The sequence below is a fragment of the Triturus cristatus genome, chromosome 4_2 (genome assembly GCF_964204655.1).
Source record: "Triturus cristatus chromosome 4_2, aTriCri1.1, whole genome shotgun sequence".
In the NCBI taxonomy this organism is placed as follows: domain Eukaryota; kingdom Metazoa; phylum Chordata; class Amphibia; order Caudata; family Salamandridae; genus Triturus; species Triturus cristatus.
Window position 1 is genome coordinate 291,980,017 of NC_140586.1, and position 17,781 is coordinate 291,997,797.

General features: G+C 44.7%; 1 protein-coding gene and 1 long non-coding RNA gene across 10 annotated transcripts in view; one reads left to right on the forward strand and one right to left on the reverse strand.

The window, feature by feature from the left end:
* Positions 1-11,744, reverse strand: part of RC3H1 (ring finger and CCCH-type domains 1) — a 710,644-nt gene extending 698,900 nt beyond the window's left edge. For 6 of the 9 annotated variants that reach the window (XM_085601579.1, XM_085601576.1, XM_085601570.1 and 3 more), the window contains exon 1: positions 10,517-10,670. The gene's annotated coding sequence lies outside the window, so the exon portion shown is untranslated. Of the gene's footprint in view, positions 1-10,516; positions 10,671-11,609 lie in introns of those variants that run through there. The other 3 variants (XM_085601577.1, XM_085601575.1, XM_085601567.1) reach the window with 1 other exon arrangement.
* LOC146833680 (uncharacterized) lies at positions 11,600-17,359 on the forward strand. Its single transcript, XR_014960608.1, has 2 exons — positions 11,600-11,737; positions 16,983-17,359. It is a non-coding gene; the product is annotated as an uncharacterized LOC146833680 (long non-coding RNA).
* Positions 17,360-17,781: the final 422 nt, after the last annotated feature.

Below are 17,781 nucleotides of genomic sequence, written 5' to 3' on the forward strand. Positions count from 1 at the left end.
CGATCTAGATACGATTGCCCTCAAGAACATTATTGCACAGCAATCCATACGGAAAAATTACCTCTTACGGATGACACAAGTCAAAAAATGAGAGGAACTTTGTTACTCAAGAAGGCATTATATTACGAGGGTCGAGAATGGCAATTCCGGAGAGTCTGAGAAAACAAGTCACTGAACTAACACAGAAGGGTCATCATGACCTTGTTGTCACTAAGAGAGCCCTCCGAGACAGAGTGATGAAAGATAATTAAAGGCCTGTCATTTTTGTAACTGCTTGCATCTCAAAACAACACGTTATTCATCAGTTATGTCTGATCTTCAGAAGCAAGTGTGGGAGAGGATTTCAGTGGATTTCTCTGGGCCCTTCAATAATGAACATCATCTCATGGTAGTCATTGACAAGTCCTCACGATATCCCCTTGGGGCAGACCTATCATTAACCACACGACAGTCATTGGGACATTAAATGACATTTTTGCAACAAGGAGTGTTACCCCCCCAATCAGAAGTCCGACAATGGCCCACCTTACAATATCCTGGAGTTTAAGGACTTTCTCCCCAATATGAATGCTAAACATCAGAAAAGTACTCCTCTCTAGCCACAGGCAAATGGCACCTATCGAAAGACTCACGAGCATCCTATAGAGAGTAGTTCAGAGCGCTGCACTAGAAGTAAGTTACCTCAATTCAGCTTTATGTTCACCCCTTTATGCTTACAGGTCAAATACACGACAGGTGAAAGCCCATCCACCTTAATGTTTGGGAGAGCCATTGGAACAAAATTGTCACAATGGACCACTAATAGGTCGACAGATGCTGACGAGATCCGTACAACATATTCCTTTCACAAGTCCAGAATGAAAACCTATGCTGAGAAATGACGATGTACTCATGACACGCTTTTTAAAGGAAGGAGGCCAGGACCCGTTTAAACAAAAACGTAATTCTGACACTCTGTTTGATGCTGACCCACTGAGTGTTGTGACAAGCAAAGGACATATGGTGACCACTCAATGTCCCAGAAAGCCCGTCATGAGAGACTACGTTTCTCGGATCCAGATATTAAAAGTGAGATATGTCCACCCAAGAGTCCGGACAGCCCACCTTATACACCTGCCTCTGCATCACCTGTACGCGAGGTAGGCCTTTCTCTTACGACTCATCAAACTCACAATGAGATCTGGAAGAGTGGTTTGAGCACCTTGACAACTCATCGAGGAACTATATTGTATATATGTAATATTTTTACTTTTTTGATTAAATCAAGGGGGAGATGTAGTGTCCTGTAAATATGAACAGTAGGACCCTTCTGATCCCTGATGGACTCCGTAGGAGAGCGACTTAATTGGTTGGATGTGGTCAAACTTTATGACGTAGTGCGTGCAGTTAACGGTTGCATTCTGAAGCAGAAAGACTTTCACTACAGAGCTCCATGGTCATTTGCATGCTATCAGGCTGGGGGCGATGCTGCACCAACCTCTACAGAAGCACAAAGAACAAATAGGGCACACCCCAATAGGCACACAATAATTCCAGGGGGATAGTAAGGGGTTACTCAAAACAATATTACCATTGACAAAGCCAATTTTTTTTTTTTATCTATTTGGCAGTCATGGCTGAGGAGAACCCAGTGGACAGGGTGGTTGAAGAGGCAAGCAGGAGCCCTGAAGGATGGCTCTTAATAAAGAGGCAGGAACCAAAAAGAAGCAGGGAGAGGCCGACAGAGGGAGAGAAAATAGTCTTGTGTAGTGCATTGCAAGGTCCTGAAAGCAACCAAGGAAGCACAAAACGTGTTAATTCAAAACAATAAATGCTTCGTGAAGGACAAACAAGAACTGAGAAATACAACACTGAATTATGGGCAAGTGGAGGACACAAAACCCATTCTAAGCCTATTTTTTGCCAACATAATGACAATGCCTTAAAACAAGAGGCCAAACCACTACAAACACTTGGAGACATGACTGTTTCGGCTATAGAGTATCCCAGATGGCACCTCTTCAATTCCTACAAACGTGGTATTTGTTGAAAAACTCAAAGAATCCCAGATATTTTTGAAAGCAACACATCTTCCAAACGTTAAAAACAATCAACACTATACCAAAATACCAGAGGAATTAGGCTCCGTTGTTTTGCCAACCCCAGAGGCACATGTCCCGACTAACATACTAAGCGTGCCAATGGCCTTTTAGAAATTCATCCGACATCTTATTGTGAGCCAATCTAGTATGAAATCAAGCGCAGACTTTAATGCAAAACACTCTCCATATCGTTCCCAGTCCAATTAGCCATGAAGGTCTGGATGGCTCACTCGACAACACTACCAAGCCATTCTGACATGCTGGCTACTTATAATTTGGCTGCCAATTTACGAAAGGCTGTGCTGGAAAGAACTTTGATGATCTCAGAAAATTAAAATTTCCAACAACCCTCAATGGTTATTTTGCACATCACTTTGCATTGCACTGCTGATAAAACTTTCCAATGTGCCTTCTCATAATTTATGGCGAGATATACATATACCAATGTAACAATCTAAAACTCAAGCATTTAACTATATCTTCATCACAGCACTTGTGAGCCCCTTAACACATGTTTTTTTGTCTTACATTCCGATTAGGCTTATTCATCTTTGAGCTGTGGGATTTGAAAAATTCAGTGATGATACAGTAACAGAAGATCTCTCCTAGCCTGAGCATGAATCACTAACATACTTTTTTTTATAGCTATAGATATATTTGCCATTTATTTTTTAACTTGCTTGCATTACTCTAGTGTTCAATTCACTCCCCCCTCAAAAATTATTCAAAAGATTGGCTCAGATGATTGGGTGAAGCAGATCTGAGCAAGAAAACATAACTTTTAATGTTTCCTTACAGCAGAGGTCTTCAAACTTTTTAATGCTGCGTCCCCGTGGAAAAAAATGATTGCCCCCCAATTCTTCACAATTATTCTATTAAACTGGCAATGTTGAAATATGCCTAGATTTAATTAAACATTGCATTTAAGTAAATGAGTGCCAAACATTCTATTCTGGTCAGACAGGCCTTATTACTGTGCAAATGTATCCACAGTGCGATTATGAGAAATGAGGCGCGGGGGGGCTAAGAATATTTGTAATCTCTTTCCTTTTGACACCTTCTTCCAGCCAGGGCCAGGATATAAATGACAAAATATGTTAGCGGTGCCCCCACCCACTGCTGAAGACAAAGCACTGTTATCAGCATAATGCTTCTTTGGCCAGAGCCTGGAACCCCCTTACACCAGGTATCACTTGAGTCCCACCTAGGCGCTCCCCCCACCCCCCAAGTTTGACGACCCCTGCCTTAGAGGGTGTGAGGAAGAAATGGTGGAAAGACAAGATGGGTCTAGAGAGAACGGAGCCAGGAAAAGAATTATGATATACGAGCTGAGAGAGTGGTAGCCTAAAGATCAGTGGAGGAAGAGTGTGATTCCAATAGTCTTAAGGGATGTGGAGCCGCATCAATTACAGGTATGGAGGATATTTCAAAAGGGGTGTGCCAGGCCATGAGAAGGAAGGAAAGAAATGGGACAGGGAAATAGATGGGTGTAGGATTCTTGGAGGAGGAGGAGTCAGAGGGGGTGAGGAAAGAAGAGTAACCTCTTCACTCTTGTGCCCGTACGTGGGCCAAGTAGTGACCCAGGTATGCACACAAGAGACAGGAGTATTGATAGAAAGGTTGGCACGGACAGCAAGGTGGGTGAAGGCCTAGGATTAGAGACAATTAGCTCAATAGATACAACAGTGAAAACGTGATTTAAAGAAGGAATTACAAAGAAAGTGGCAGTGGAAATGGAACATGAAAGATTAAATATGAAGGCAACCATGCCTGATAGAAGAGAGAAGCCGTTAAGTGAGAGTGAAGTTAAGTAGGAGTATGGGTAGGAAGGAGTAGTTGGCTTTATGCAGTTAAATCGTACTTTATCACAGCTGCTTTGCATCAAGCCCCCTCTAGGCTGACTCCCTTTTAGTTTTATCTTTGTTGGACTAGCATTTTTTTCCAGGCTGTTAGTGCCCCTCGTAGGAGGGGGCATGTTGTGGAACCCCACACAGACATTCGTTCTGCTCTACTTTTTGTCCTTGCCCATTTTCTCTCCCCCCGCTGGCAGTCCCTCCTTTACACTCCTCTCCTACCCTTTCCTAAGCTGTTCCCTTCCTTCCTGCTTTCTTACCACGATGTCCTGTCCACTTTTGTGCTGAATTGCTAGTACGCTTTTCCTTCTTCCTCTCAATCCATCCTTTACAAAATAGAAAGTCAGGGTGACAAGATAGCTACCCTAACCCCAGGCACCACAATCCACAAACATGGCTCACCTCGATGCAATACATGTACAACATAAGAATCCAGAAACTGTAATTAACATATAAATGTTTTTACATCAATAGGCCCTGAGGTTTCACTGCAGAATTGTTAATGCATGGAACACTATGAAGAACAGTTGAACTTTGAACTAAAGTTGGCGGCCACCAAATAAAGTCTTTCTGATTCTTCCAGTACCCAGAGCTGGTAACCCTTTATTTGCCTAGGTATGCTAACCCTAGTTCTTGTAAAGACCTTTCTAAAGGCTTTAGTCTTCTCAAACTATACTCACATTTGTCTAGTCTAATAAGTCTAATTTAAGTAGCACACCGAGGCTGCATGAAGACCTGTTGTAAATAAACTTGACAGAGTGGGATGAGCATTAATGCTGCACTTCAACCAGAAGTCATATAATTTTATGGCAAGCTAGTTTTTCTATGATTTGCAGGTTAACAACCTACACGTCACTGGGTTAGTGTTGAATCAAAGGCGACCTCGAAAAAACTACTTGCCCACTCGCTATGGCAAGTCATATTTCATCAAGGCGAGCTATTTTTAGGGCCCACTCGCCCGTTCTGGCAAGCTGACAGATAACAGCTGGTCTGTTCACAAAGTAAATGAGCAATAAAGAGGTCTTTAAATCTTGTTTTTATCTAGTCACATTTGCACTGAATTCACACAGAGATAAAGAGTCAGTTTGTATTCCTACATTTGTTTTTCTTTCTCTGACTGTAAAGTTAGATTTCGTAACGTGAACTGTGTGACAACCGTGCTGTGCAAAGAGTGAGAAATGAAAGGCTGTAAGAAGCAAGGCTTTTTTTCTAACACAAAATTGAATTAGCTAATCAGTGAAGTGTACAAACATTTCGAAATATATTTCAGTAGCTATGAAGGCAACTCTTTGTATTTGTGTGATGAAAAAAAGAATTTTATAGGATGAAAACAAATCAGTACAATTAGATTACTTGACATTGAGCAAATGATAAATATCTTTGCTGAAACCCAATTTCCATACATTGGTTGTAAGCTATATAATTGTATCCGTAAAGCTGCATGTTAGTGGGAAAGTTAGTGGCCATGAGAATGGAAAATGTGCTGTCTGTAAATGACAGTGCACTACCACATCATGTATTTGTAATAAATCTGTTAAAAGTGAGTTTTCTAACTTGAACTGAGAAACAGTCTTACCTCCACCCGGATGACAATGTTATTAGTAAACCAAGAAACAAGTCAGGGGTCACGTGTATCTTATATATGGGCTGGATTATTATTATACATGGAGCAAACATTTTGTCTATTAAATAAATAAAAGAAAACTAGTTTTTTGTACCGCAATTATGCTGAACTCACAAATTTGAAGGTGCTCTTATATCTGGTAAAGAACAAAAAGGTGGCTCTATAAAATGAAATATTTGCTTAAGATCAAAGTTGAGACCAGTTTAGGGGTCAAGTACATTACAGCTAGGTTGAGTAGATTATTCAAGTTACTACACCTGCAGTGCAGCGATACAAAGAACTGTACAGGTGCGTGAATTTTGAGACGATTGCAAGACTTTATCAACAATTCAACATGGTAAAAAACTGTGCTAAACAAGAAAAATTGAAAATATGTTAATTTAAAAAAAGAAATAATAAGAACATTTGATTTATAACAGTTTTCCCCCTTGATATGCATCTGGAATTAGTCAATGTTCCATAGTGTTCTCACAGAAGCCTGCCAAATACTTTCAAAGTTACAAAAAAAAAACGATAAGAGGTCTCTCACAGGCATGAGCGACTACAGTGGGCTCCGAGGGTACATCACACATACCAACCATGAGTCCAAGGTGTAGCAATGAGGCAAAGCAATTCTGGTAAAGACACTCATGAGAAATCCTTAACATTATCGCTCACTGTTATTTCTCAAGCTGTAGCTATACTCTTAAAGAGAGTACAAAGTAGACGTAAGTCCAGCAAACACAAGCCAATTGCTCTCCTGTCACGGGAACCTTGCAGCACAAACACTAGACAGCAGCTCTGTAATGATGCGGCTTCAAAAAGGAAAGCAGCAATAGCACGGGTAATGTTCATACCTGCCAACTCAGAACATTGAATAATCCAACTAAAATGCCAATGGGTCATAAATAATAGAGAAAGCAATTCATCAAAATCCAACAACAACTGTAATGAGATTTATTAATTACATATATACCCTCTAAGGGACCATCTGCTGACTTTAAAAACGGTTAATATTATCCAACTCTATACTACAGCTCATTCCAAAGCAAACGCCTAATTGCTAATACAAGAGCTTCATATGGAAAAGAATAAAGTAAAGGGAAATAAATAGGCAAAACACTTCACAGTTCAAATGACAATTCAAGATGACAACCGGCAAAAGATATGTGTGCGCCTAGAAAACAACCTCACTGACACGCTAAATTCATACAGTGGATCCTAAAGCAGCTTTCAAGAGCAGTGGCAGAGCCATGTCCAGTACCCAGACACAAGATAGTTCATGCACACCTGGTTTAGATGCTACTCTACATGACTAGCTGGTCGGATTGAACCTAGTGCATGTTGGTAGACTATAGGGCAGTGTACATGAATTCATGAAACTGAATTTTACTTCATGGTTAACTGTTAGAATTTGAGCTAGAGACATGATCTCCAATCCCAGCTTTGACACTTAATCCAAAATATACCACTATGTGGCAGTTAATTCTTGCACCTCAGAATCTTAACTTCAGCAATGTAAGATCACAAAAAAGGCAATTAAAAATATTAAGTATTGAAATAGAGTTACATCCCAATAATATACCTTTACGCCAGTTTCTCAACTAAACCACACATACCATGTTGTTATAAGTACAGCATCCCTTGATTAAACTACTCCTGTAACAATGTATAATACTTTCCATAAAAAACTACACTGGGCCTTAGAACAAAACTATTGCTATATCAAATACCTGGAAAAAAGCCTCCCAACAGAAATGTTTTAAAAAAGGTGTTAGTACAACACATTGATTCTGCACCAAAAGGAAGACTGGCCCTTCATTTGATAAACGCACATGATGATGGGCTTTATAGCAAGAATCTCAAGCCCACGGAACATACCAGCATCGGGGGCGGCTCCTCCATCAAGTTACCCCACAAAAGATGAAAAATAAAATGGTAATACATTACCATTTTATTTTTTCATCCTCCCGCCTTGACACTCGCATCAGGACGGGGGCGAGGCTGTTGCTGAAAGGCAGCAGCAGGGAGGGCTGTGTCTGCACTTTTCAAAGTGTGCATGTCTTTTTGACTGGCCGTCTTGCGACGGCCAGCCACACATGTACACTTTAAAATCTCTAACCCACCAGAGTAAGTGCAGGGCTCCACTGTCCTTGGGAGCGGCATGTGAGGCTGCTCCCTCCAAACAGGGTGCTGCTCTTACAGCATGAGAGCAGCGCCAGGATTGGTGCCCGCACTGCAGCATCCGGTGAAGAAGAGATAAGGCACTGAGGAAGTCGGAGGACAGAGGTTAAGGCGCGTTTTTGTTTTTTTTAAATTAAAATATTTGCACGCACGACCGCCCCATCCCTAACCCGTAGATGCCAGCCGCCTCTGACCAGCATCCTGTAATTTCTTTTGTTCAAACAAGCATTCAATGTGAGCAAAGGAAAATTGTGGAGAAAAACATCTTTTGAGAGAGAGCAGACTTGGGTCAAAGAGACCCAACATAGACAAAATAAAGTCACCTAGGTCATGCATGGAACACCAACTGATTTAGGCCACCATTACTTAACGACGATCCACTGCTTCAAAACCCCTTCCAAACTACTTAACAGGGGCATAAATGATCATTTACATTCCACCACACAAAAAAAAAAAAAACGCCACTCTTACTGACCCGGCTTAATAAATCAACTGAATCAGACTTCGTAAAATAGCAAGGTCAATGTGATACCTAACAAAGGCTTACAAACTGTCTTTACCACAAGCAACCGACAAACTGATGGGTTTTGTTGTGGATTCTGGTAGCTCAATGCCAAGATGACAGGCCATTGCTGAAATGCGCAACACCCCAAAACTTAAAGTGTATAACATTTTGGACACCGCAGTTTAGTAAAGGGGGGAACAAAGTGCTCTCTACAAAAGATGTCCACATCACAACTGTATCACAATGCTTAAGCGCAGAAATTATGAAATCCATAATCAAAACACAGCTCTGGACACCCTCTAAGTCTAACAAGGCCACTGAGATCATAAAGGCCAGCACAGAATAAGGACTGTACGAGCAAACCTAAGCCCAGTCTTTCAGTTTCAACTCGCAGCAAATGTGGAGTCTTCTTCGTGAAACATGGCTACTAAGTTTAGCAGCTTTGAGCAGAAACAACAGGATATTGCACAAAGTCAATCATAAAATCAAACATACACAAAAAGGTAACAATCAACTATTATTGTTAGCAGCACAGAGAGCACGGTTATCACCACTACTAGAGCCTGAATTTATATTTACTTCACCTCAGAGAAAGGCAGGTTGTGCAAAAAGACGTATAGCAGGGAAAGAATGATCGACTGGAATGCAGTCCTCAGTAGTTACCAGCAGCTGGGATCCATTCAAGCATTCCACCCATCACCGTGTTGTCTCAGTGTCATGTCCAAAATGGGACTGGTATACCCAAACGTGGGTACAGTACCCACTATGCCATAAGAATCAAGCAATAACTCAAGAAGATGATTCAAGAGGCTGCAACTGGCCTGTTCCTACTTGACCAAGTTTCTAGCTGGTCTCTGCCTAAAGAGGCATAGAGGGAATAAAATGATAGATTGGAATGCAGCCTTAAGTAACTACCAGAAGTTGAGATTAACTTAAACATTCAATCCATCACCTTTTTGTTTTCCTTATAGAAAACAAGTGTTTGACCACTAGGGCCACTCCACGGAGTTGCCTCTTGTAGATCCAGATTACAATGTTGCTCAGGGAATGACAATTACATTAGTAACGAGAATGGACACTACACAGCTGTCTGGCGCTCAACTGCCAGTGCTCAACAGTATGGTACTTTTTGGCAGTCAGTCATTGCTTACCTCCCTCCGACAAGACTAGATTGTGCTAAAGTCTGCTCACAAATGGAGCCGCAGATGATCACATCACTACGGGCTTTCTACTGGACTCAGATACGGAAAACTACAAGGCTCAGTTAATATCCCAAAGCCAGCCACCACTCAGATATGAAAAAACTAAGTATGATAATGACCAATATGTGGCGAGGCACAGAACACAAAATTCTACCGGTGTTATTAAAAACGAACCAGAAAACAGTAAAGTGTGCTAGACGAAAAAGGGTACACAAAAAACAAATAATTTGATTACAGGGTCCTACAGAAGCCCAGGCACAATTACATAATACTTAAAGCAAACTGGACCATCCTGGCCACAATAGCGTATCAGTGGGAAGCGCTCCAGCGTCACCCTTTCGCAAGTTAACACCTCTGATGTGATTGATCCTCAGGCGACAAATTGTCTCTATTTTGCAAAAATGTAAAACATCGATAACGTGCAAGAATCGGGGATGTTCTATATGACACCATAAAAAGGCTAATTTAGAGGCTTTTGACGTGCAATGCAGAAGCAAGCACAAGATTGAGAATAAACAGAAATGTAAAATCAGTGATTAACTACATCAATATACAGTGTGGCAATGACAAAAATGACTGAGTGTGGATTCCGTTTGTTAAAAAGTAAGCTAGATATCACTTCGATCATGTGAACAGGTTCACTGGGTATGAAGGACAAAGGGGTGCCTAGTGAGGACCTCTCTTACATACCTCAAGCCTCCAAACCACTTCTCTTCAGAGACTTGCCACCTCCCTCACTAAATGCACTCTCTCCAAGCTCCCTGTACAAAACATTCGCTTAGAGTTCGTCTGAGCCTGATCCCCGCCAAGATGGTGATCCGCTACCCGGCCTCCATGTAAATACCGTGTACCTCATCTCAGACACCTACGCCTGTGCATATCGAATTTGCAAGCTCCCGTACAGCACACTAGACCGAGCGATATCGCTTCCTATTGAACTGCCACATTTAGTCTCACCCCAGGGTACTCGAGCGCCGTTTCTCACCCCATTTTTGCTCGATTTTCTCCAACCCCACTACCCGATAAAATCCTCCATACGTCTTAGAGACGGCCCCGCCTCTCAACTATAAATATGTACTCACACGTACCAGAGTGACCACCTGTCCAGAATTTAACTGGACAGTCCGTTATAGCTCCTTTAACGGGCGTTTTCTGTCCATATTTTACGGCGAGTAGGGCCGGGGCTTGGAGCACCCAGCGGTGTTTGCCAGGCCTAAAATCTACACAAGCCCAATCCTCTCTGGAAAAAAGTCCAAAACACGCACAGTTCCTACCGAAACTAGTGCGCTACGAGCCCAATCTCGAATATTTTAGTAGTCTCTAGCAAGCCATAAATACCCATCCTTTGCAATTATGACTTTAAATGGCCTGGAAAGGCAGGCCTAAAAGTAAAGACAACAGTACAACATGTATGTAGATCAAGAAATAAGGTCTACTCTTGCCTATTCCCGTTCATGGTGTATACCGATTACAATGTATTAATTAAAGATAATTTCACTATTTTCCTAAATTCGATATTAACTTGATGGAATGTAAGAACCTCCTTTTCAGAGTGCTTAAAAAAATAATCATGCACACATTAGTATTTTAACATTTTGCTGTAAAAGAGAACCCGCCATGCTAAGATGGCCGCAGCCATACCCTCGCACTGTGTCCTATTTTAGTTTCAGTTACAGTCTTCAATTCGGAAGCCTTATCTACTTGACTGTGAGACCGCCCCTCGTAAAAAGCTCCATGATAATTGGCCAAATAATTTACAACCGATTTTCGATTGGCCGGTTTAGTACACCCATAAGATGCTGTCACACATAGGAGATGCCAGTTGGCCTTAAATATAACCCAAACAAGCACATTTAGGAAATAAACAGAAATCCGGGCTAAGTTATAAGCGACAATGGAGAAAAATATTAATACCGCATACAACACGGGCGACAGTGATGGCAAGCGGGTGCTCGTCATCAACAGAAAGAATGTCTCTTTTGCTAGGACGGGCGTCGGATTGGTTGGAAAATTCACATCTGCTGATTGGCTACAACATTTTCTATCGGTTGTGTATAGGCGCTGTGGTTTCCGGACTCTACGGTGGCTCTGCGAGTTGCGATTGGCAGAGGAACGTTTGACAGGTTTTCGTTGGCTGAAGCGATATTACTAAAAGAGCACGTCCTCCAGCACTAAGATTACCTGCTGCACGTCGCCGCCTTTCATCAATGGGCGGGATTCCTGGTTCCTCACTGGATGATTTTGCTCGTCCATCTCACTGAGCCGGCGCCTGGTCGTCAGGCGGCCGGTAAACTCGGGGAGCAGCGAAGGTAATAGAGTTAGTAGAGAGCAGACTCTTCTCCCATACCGCTCAGTCTGACTGGTATTGACTGTTCCGCTCCACCCTGCAATACATTTTGTGGCGCCATCCGCAGTCGCGAGCCACCCTGCATAGAAGTCACGTGAACAGGATACTATTCCCGGTTAAGGATTCTATGTCAGTCCACGGAGGCTCAGATTATGCTTCTCTTTGCTTTACTGCAAACAAACAGCAGCCAATAAAACAACTTTAAACATCAGCATACCCCGGAAGTACAACCCCCTCCAGTAGTATGCCCCAATCACTGTCCATACTATCACATATAAGGTCCAAATTACGCCATCACTTCCTCTTTCTTTGCTGCTGCAGCAGCAGATAAGTGCTTTTCCCTTACTTTTATCAATATTTGGTAGAGTGTGGGGATATTGTGTGTTGGTTAATATTATCGATTTTTACCTGTGTTCATGGTTGTTGGAACTTGGTTATTGATTGCGACGCGGCTCCGGAACGTCTGTTCCCGGCTCCGTTTTCGCTGAGGTTGTGGCGCCTCGCAGCGCGCGCGCGTCGATAGCCTGCTGCGGGCGTTAGGGGGCGGTGGAGAAGGAGGAGGCAGACGCGACTCGCTCGTGCACAGAGAGCGGTCGCGTCGTTAGCAGGACGCTCTGGCTGAGCGCGCGAACTCGTTCTTCACTCATTTTGAACGAACGGCTCCTCGCGCTCAGTTCCACATGACTGCATACATCTCTGGCCTCAAGTTTTGAACGCTTACCGGAGCGTGTGACCGGATTAGAGCACTGCTCTAGGGGAGTGTATTGGGGTTGCTCCTTCCACCTTGATCATAGGCAGAACCTTTAGTTTAGTTTTTTTCTTTGGTGCTCCTTGTTGAGAGCAGGTTCTGTCAGACCCCTGGGCTGCTCCCCCCCCGTGAATCTCTTCCAACTCCTCTGAGCTTGTAGCAATGGCGTACTACGCCGAAGAGGAGGACCAGTGGGTTGAATGTGACAATTATGAGGACTATGAGGAACCGGAACACTTGGAAGAGAATTTGGTGGAAGCCCTGGATACCCACGTCCAGGGTTCAGTTAATGTGGCCTTAATCAAAGCCCTCAAGCCTTTTACTAAGCCCCTCCTTAAATATGGCAAGAGGAAAATGAAGGCTAAACACAGTGATGCAGGCACTTCTCGTTCCTTGGCCAAAGTTTTGGCACGAATGGCAAAGAATGTAATGAGGGACCATGGTTCCATGGCTGCGTATGACACGGATGATTCGTTGCCAGCTACTACTACCACGTCGGACTCAGATGACGAGTCTGTGAGACCCAAAAAGAAATCTCATAAGGTGAAGCATACTGCTTACAAGGCTGATGACAGCCAGGCTCCTAAAAATCTGCTGTTTGACCCGCAGAGCCTTATTCATCCACGGTCTTCGGAATGGGTTCCCTGTCCTGAGGTGGCACATTATGTAGGGGTGAACTTGCGACAGGGTTTCGAGAAGGAAGTGCGGGCCACATTGCGCTCAGAATGCCCGAGACCATCCCTGACTGGCAAGGTGGCGGACACGCCGGAATTAGATCCTAATATGGCCACATTCATGCGGAAATTCGCTAAAGACCCGAAAAAGGGCTTAGATAGAGCCTGGCGGGGATGCCAGGATAAGCTGTTGGATGTTTCAGGTCCCCTCACTAAAATTCTAGACGCGGCGGTCAACGCCAAAAATCAGAATGTGTCTTTGGACACCTCTGAGATTATGGAGTGGGCCCAGCGGGCCCTGTGCTTTCTAGGAAATGCAAATGTGGCGCTATCTACCGAAAGGAGGCGCTCGTTCTTGATGAGAATAGATTCTCAATTGGCGGAGATGGCCACGACCGAACCGGGTTCTTTGGCCAATGGCATGTTGTTTGGCGACAAATTCGTCAAGGAGATGGGCAAGTACGTGGCCACCTTTTCAGCTTTAGACAAGGCGCAGGCTAACATCAAGAAAGTGTTCCACACTGGTGTTTTTGATAGGGCCGGACGCGCTAGAGGTCGAGGGTCCGGCCGTGGTTACAACCAGACCTCCCGAGGGGCGGAACAAAGAGGCAGAGGAGGTCAGAGGTCGCAGTTTTACCCCTCCCGCAATAGAGGTGGCCGAGGTCGAGGCCACAGAGGATCCTATCGAGGACAGCAGAACTCCGGAGATAGCTCCTATTCAGGTAACGATGTTGAATGCCTCAGAATGCATGGTGGGAGGTCGTATTGCGTTGTTCCTTCACAGGTGGCAGGAGATTACGACCGATCCCTGGGTGTTACAAACTGTCCAGGGTTTCCACATAGAATTCTACAGCACTCCGACTCAGAGTCGGGTACCGGGCGCCCTACATTTTTCCCTACAAGAACAGAGTTTCATCGACAGGGAGGTGGAGGCACTACTCCAGAAGGGTGCAATAGTGAGGACTATTCCCCATCCTCGGGGTTTTGTAAGCACGATTTTCCTAGTCCCGAAGAAGGACAAAGGGTTCCGTTTGGTGCTGAATTTAAGAGAATTCAACGCTTGGGTGGTGTACCGACATTTCAAGATGGAGGGCATCCATTTGTTGAGGGACATCCTCTTAGAGGAGGACTGGCTCGTTCGTTTAGATCTAAAGGACGCCTACTTGGCGGTCCCGATTTTCCCACCACACAGGAGGTTCCTCCAGTTTCTCTGGCGCGACCAATGGTTCGAGTTTTCCGCGATGCCCTTTGGTCTGTCTTCCGCCCCTTGGTGTTTCACCAAACTAATGAGACCGGTGGTCCAATGGTTGAGAGAACGAGGGGTCCGCCTGATCATTTACCTCGACGACATTCTAATTATGGCACAATCACAGGAACTCTTGTTGAGACATCTTACGTGGACTCTCCAACTGCTACAGGAGTTGGGTTTCCTTGTGAATCTGGAGAAATCAGTCCTGATTCCATCGCAATCGATGGAATTCTTGGGTTTTCAGATCAACTCCCTCACGTGCCAATTGCTCCTTCCTTTGAAGAAGAGGGTAGTGATCAGGAAGGAATTGAGGAAAGCGCTTGCCTCTCCGACAATCTCGTTACGGACGTTGGCTCGCCTAGTAGGGTTGCTGGCGGCGTCCATTCAGGCGATTTTTCCGGGGCCCTTGCATTACAGGGCCCTGCAGAGACTGAAAATTTTGCATCTACGCAAGGGTCTCTCGTATGCGCAACAGATAGCCCTCTCACCGGAGGCTCGTACGGAGATCCATTGGTGGTTAGACCATATGGAGGCCTGGAACGGCAGGGCCATTTTCTCCTCCAGCCCGGATGTCGTGATAGAGTCAGATGCGAGTCGCTGGGGCTGGGGAGCGCGGTGCGGGACCATGGAGACAGGGGGTCGTTGGTCTCAGGAGGAACTGAAGTTGCATATCAACTGCTTGGAACTCCTAGCGGGAGCGTTCGTGATTCGAACTCTGGCCCCGCAGAAGGTGTCTTGTTGCATTCTTCTACGTATGGACAATGTGTCCGCGGTGAGGTACATCAATCGCCTCGGAGGGACCCGCTCTCGTCTCTTGGCGGAGATAGCCAAGGACTTTTGGCATTATTGCCTGGACCATCGTCTAGTGGTGACGGCGGAATATATTCCCGGGTCGTCCAACGTGATTGCCGATTGGAATTCACGGCATTTGCGGGACAGCAGCGACTGGAAACTGCATCCCAACTGTTTCAAAGCGCTGAATCTCAAGTGGGGACCCTGTGTGCTGGACCTGTTTGCGTCCAGACTCAACACTCAACTTCCGCGGTTCTACAGTTGGCGGCCGGACCCTCTAGCGGTCGGATCGGACGCCTTTCTTCACTCGTGGACGACGGGCATTCTATATGCCTTTCCACCATTTGTCATGATTCCGAGAGTGTTGGCGCATGTGCGCAGACAGAGAGCAGAGGTAGTCCTGGTTACTCCTTGTTGGAAGGCGCAGGCATGGTTTCCAACCGCCTTGAGCTTGGCTTGTGCGCCTCCGGTGCGGCTTCGGTCGTTTCCGGACATCCTCACGGATCCTCAGGGACTGCGCCACCCGTTGGTGTTGCAGAACCAACTGGGCCTCATGGCCTGGAGACTTTCAGGCGTCGGTGGCAGGTGCCGGGAGTTTCGCAAGACACTCTCTTTTTCTTGTCCCAGGCTTGGGCTCCATCCACACACAAGCGATACGAATCAGCTTGGAGACGGTGGGTTAGTTGGTGTGGTGAGCGACAGTGTGATCCCGTGGGATCCGATATTCATCTAATAGTGAATTTCTTGTCGGAATTGGCCAAGTCCGGTTTGGCGTACCGGACGGTAAATAATTTTCGATCGGCTATTTCAGCGGGTCATCCGCATGTGGAGGGCAGGCCAGTGGGGGAACACCCCTTGGTCTGCAAGGTAGTGCGAGGGATTCGTTTGGTGAACCCTCCTCAACCTCGGTACACCGCACTTTGGGATGTGTCGGTGGTTTTGCGTTTTTTGAGGAATTGGCCAAATAATGAGGCACTTTCTAGGAAACAATTATCGGCAAAATTAACAGTCCTACTGTGCTTAATTTCATGTAGACGGGTATCGGATGTGCGAGCACTGGATTTGGCAGGTAGAGTATTTACTCCTTCTGGAGTTTCCTTTACGATTTCCAGACGTACTAAGACGCACTCTCAGTGTATTACGTATCCTGCCTTCCCTCATCATAGCAAGCTGTGTGTTGTAAAGTGTTTAAAGGTTTATGAAGATTGTACTAGGGAATTTCGATCTGATGTTTCGGGACAATTGTTAATTGCCCTTCAGCGACCTTTTCGCCCGGTCTCATCTGCAACCCTGGCCAGGTGGGTCACTTGGTTACTGGGCCTTGCGGGGGTGGATGTTTCCATATTTGGAGCTCACTCTGTTAGGGGAGCTATGGCCTCTAAGTCTTTGGGGGCGGGTTCCCGGTTGCAAGACATCATGACTGTGGCGGACTGGTCGACTGATTCCACATTTAAAACGTTTTATCATAAACCTATTGTGGATGTAGCTTCGGTGGTGGTAAATCAACTTTAAACTAGCATAATCTGAGCCTCCGTGGACTGACATAGAATGAAAAATTGTCTAGCAAGCGCGACAAAGAATTTTCAATTCTATTAAGGACACGGAGGCGAGGATTATCCCACCCAAGCAGTTGGCATGTTGGCATACTGATGTAATTATTATGATGTTGTACCCACCCGATAATCCTGTACAGTGACTTCATAGTTGTTTTGTACGGGTGTCACGATGTCAGTTTCCATTTCAGGAGAACAGACCAAACAATCTTGAGGTTCAGGACGTCTGGCATCGGCAAGGATGATTCGATTCATCGGGGGTCAATTCATCTGGACAGAGGACAGTTGTCGTCTTTTCCGGAGAGGATATTCAAAGTTCAAGGTTGGACGCACGTCGATGGAGCAATCGGTGGTCCAGTGTTCGACGGTCAAGTTGGTGGACTGTGTTGAAAAGTTTTTTGTCATGCAAAGAAAGAGGAAGTGATGGCGTAATTTGGACCTTATATGTGATAGTATGGACAGTGATTGGGGCATACTACTGGAGGGGGTTGTACTTCCGGGGTATGCTGATGTTTAAAGTTGTTTTATTGGCTGCTGTTTGTTTGCAGTAAAGCAAAGAGAAGCATAATCCTCGCCTCCGTGTCCTTAATAGAATTGAAAATTCTTTGTCGCGCTTGCTAGACAATTTTTCATTCTTTAACAGCAACCAATGAACACTGTCAAAACTACGTTTCCCATGACCGTTTTCAGCTTCACCACAGGTACATTAACCCGTCAGGTCCATATAAGACAGACAGTAACCAAGAAACCACTTCTTTCTGTGCAGACACAAGCAAACACTAAAAGAATAGCCAACAGTTTCACAGAAAACAACTTTTAACACGAAATCCATACTGCAACACGAATCCTCGGTCCGAAGGGTATGTTTAGTCATATTTATATACGTCAAACGAGATGAACGTTGCCCCAACGAAGAAAGTTGTCCTCGAAACCCTTTTAAAGCCTGCTTCTGTTTGTTAGCTGAAACAGAAAGATTCAGAAGTAACCATG